Here is a 3209-nt window from a genome sequence, read left to right as displayed (position 1 = left end):
GGCAAAAAAATACAAAATTCCACATTTTTGTAGATAGGAGCTTGAAAATTGTACAATAGGGTTCTCTGATAAACTGAATTTGATAGTTTGATTTTCGTTAATATTTTATGGCTTTTAGGGGGTGTTTCCTCCTATTTTCTAAAATAAGGCAAATTTTCTCAGGCTTTTAACTTTTGATGGGCAAGACTAAACTTGATGAAACTTGCTATTCGTTTTGGGTTTCATTTATTTATTCATGCTGATTTGTGGTAATTTTACTCTTGGTAGATTATTTTATTCTATTTTTGCTCATTTTTGGTTGCATGGGGTTCTTTCCTTTTATTTGAAAAACTTATTTTGTGGAAAAAGCATTCTATAATTAACTTCTGTCTTTCTTATAGTGGCATAGTCTAATTAAGGGAAACAGAATTAAAAAACTGATTTCCCTCAAATTCCTTTTGACTCTTAAAAAGGGTACTAAAAATTTTAACTTCCAGTCAAATTAACTCCTTTAAAATATCTACGATATTACTAGTTATGATAGAGCAGCGCAGCCTGAAATATTGTTTATATCCCCCTTTCAACACCGGCATGCAGATAGTTTTTCCGTTTAATTGAAACTTCCCTTAAATTTCCCAAAAAGCTTTACCTTATTGCCCTTAGTAGTATTAAAAGCATACACACACTGTATTCTGGCTAGTTCGAAATCCGCAACAACTTGCCCTGAAAGGTCTAGCTTAATAATTTAAGCCACCATTGTGATATTGCTTTGTCACCCTTTTGACAATCCCATGATCACAATTCGTTTCGAGTAAGTTCAACACCTCCATAAATATTCCTTGAGAAAGCTTCCCCAAATTCATCCATACAATCAAACCTTATTTCTCGATCAGAATTCGTTCTGAGAGTACAAAAGCAAAAATAACAGTAAAGAAGAGAGAAACAAGGATACAAGCCCGTGAAAAAAGTAGATTATAATACATATATTTCGGTCAAGACCTCCACTTGACCATCCTCAGTGCAGAATAAAACCGATAAAATATAAAAAACCAAACCTTAAAACAGAAGACAAAACTAAAATAAGATGACCCTTTCAGAGTAACGGTGAAAGGGTAACTGAATAAAAATTGGAGATATTCTAGATTCCAGAGATAGTACAACATATGCATAAATATTCTTTGAAACTTCGCCTTAATACCCTTAGCTTGTGTAACAGCAATAGCTGTAATGGTAGTATTAGCTTTGATAGCAGCATGTAAATATCACCGTTTTTTTTTCAACATCCTCTTCAACACCCGGTGTTCCAATTTAATACACAAATCAATTCTTAAGATTCGCTCTTTTGAAAATTTAACTGCAGATATCGTCTTTTGTTAGCTCTAATTTTCTCTCAAATTTTAGAAGACTTAACCTTACTATTACCGGTATAAATATAGTTACGGTGGTAGTAGGAAAAGTAGTAGAAGTGTTAATGTCGTATTAGTAGTAGTACCCTTTCATGATACCACGGAAATTTCACCTTAGCACGTTTCAATTTCACCTTGATGCCCTTCTCATCTTAATGCTCTAAGCCTTACAAGTTGTTGCAGTTGGAGTAGTTTAGTAGCAGTAGTAGTATTAGTAAATTTAGCAATGGTAGCAGTGTTAGTAGTAACATGCATATATTACCTTTTTGTTAATTGAACTTCCCCTTTAAGTGTTCTCTGAAATTTCCAACTTAATATCCAAATCCATTCTTGAAATACGCTTTTTTAACAATCTGCATGCACATAGCGTGTTTTGATCAAGTTTAAACTTTGCCTCAATGTCCTGTTAAATTTTCAACTTCAAACGCTTAGTTTTAATTATGCTGATATTGTAGTAGTGGTGGTAATATTAGGAAGAGCAGTAGCAGTAATAGCGTATTATAATTAGTAGTAGTAACAGTAGCAGCAGCAGTAGTATTAAGTGTAGTAGAAGCATGCATATTTTGCCTCTTGGTAATGTGAATGTCCCACTCATGATACCCCTGAAGTTTCCTCTTCATATGACAATCGATTCTAAAAATATTGCTGATACGCCCATATCAGCCATCTGAATGGACATAATAACCTTTGATTTAGTTCAACGTTTCTCCTCAGAGTTTCCTCAAATGTTTATTTCCATATCCTTGGCCCTGGAAGTACCCGCTAAAGAAGTAGTAGTTTTAGTGATAGTAGTTACAGTAGTAGTAGTAGTTAGCAGTGGAGGCCCTATTTGTCCAAGTGTACAATATCCCTTCGAATCCGATGCCAGCCCTTTTTTAAGCCATTGGATATTTGGTAGAGTTTCTTCAAAATTTTGTCTTCGAAATTGTTTAATTCTTCAAGACGCTAATCAAGTGAAGAACCCTCCGGATATAAGAAAATTGATCTTGGTACCCCGTCAAGATGTTAATCCAATTTACGTTTGTAGATGACATACTTGTTTTTGGTTGGGCTTGCACAAGACTATATAATTGATATAAACAATTTAGATGTTTTTTTTTTTCAGCGAAAGAAACATGTAAAATGTCAAAAAGACAAGATAATGCAAACTTTTTGGCTAAAAACCAACTGTTTCCTTAGTAAAAATATATTTTCTAACCTAGTATAATCTATGTACCAAGGTAAATGCAAATTTGATTTTTTTTTCACCTTTTTTACTTAATTAAAGCTAATGAAAATTTTGACACTTTTAAAATTTTCAAAATCTAGACTGTCATATAAAAAAAAGAATTAAATTCACATTTTAAAAAACTGAATTCAAATCTTCCGAAAAAATTCAAACTTCTAAAAGTGAATTCATAATTCTGAAATTCAAACTTCAGGAATTATGAAAGTTAACATCATTTGAACTAATGAAATTAGATCAACTCAATATATCATATGCAATATAGTTAAAAGTTTTTGTCAACTCAGTTTTTTTTTTGATCAGGAGGATAATGAGCCCATCTATAGATGAATGTGAATAATAAAAAAAAGCTCTGAAAAATCATAAGGATAACCTACGAAACTTATAGACTACAAAACCACTCTAGTTATTTCTGAAGTAAAGAAATTAACAAATTTTTCAGCCATGCTTCAGTTTTTCTTTCTTGCACTCAATATCCATCAAAAAAGTTTTTCAACAGCGTTTCTATTCATCGCTAAATTTCACTAGCAATTATAGGCAATAATTCTATTTGATTAGCTGAAACGCGTTTGGTCGTCAAAAATAATGGCGGTGCAAAT

The sequence above is a fragment of the Artemia franciscana genome, chromosome 11 (assembly GCF_032884065.1).
Source record: "Artemia franciscana chromosome 11, ASM3288406v1, whole genome shotgun sequence".
NCBI lineage: Eukaryota > Metazoa > Arthropoda > Branchiopoda > Anostraca > Artemiidae > Artemia > Artemia franciscana.
The sequence above is the reverse complement of the archived record's forward strand: the minus strand, read 5'-3'. Positions refer to the sequence as shown.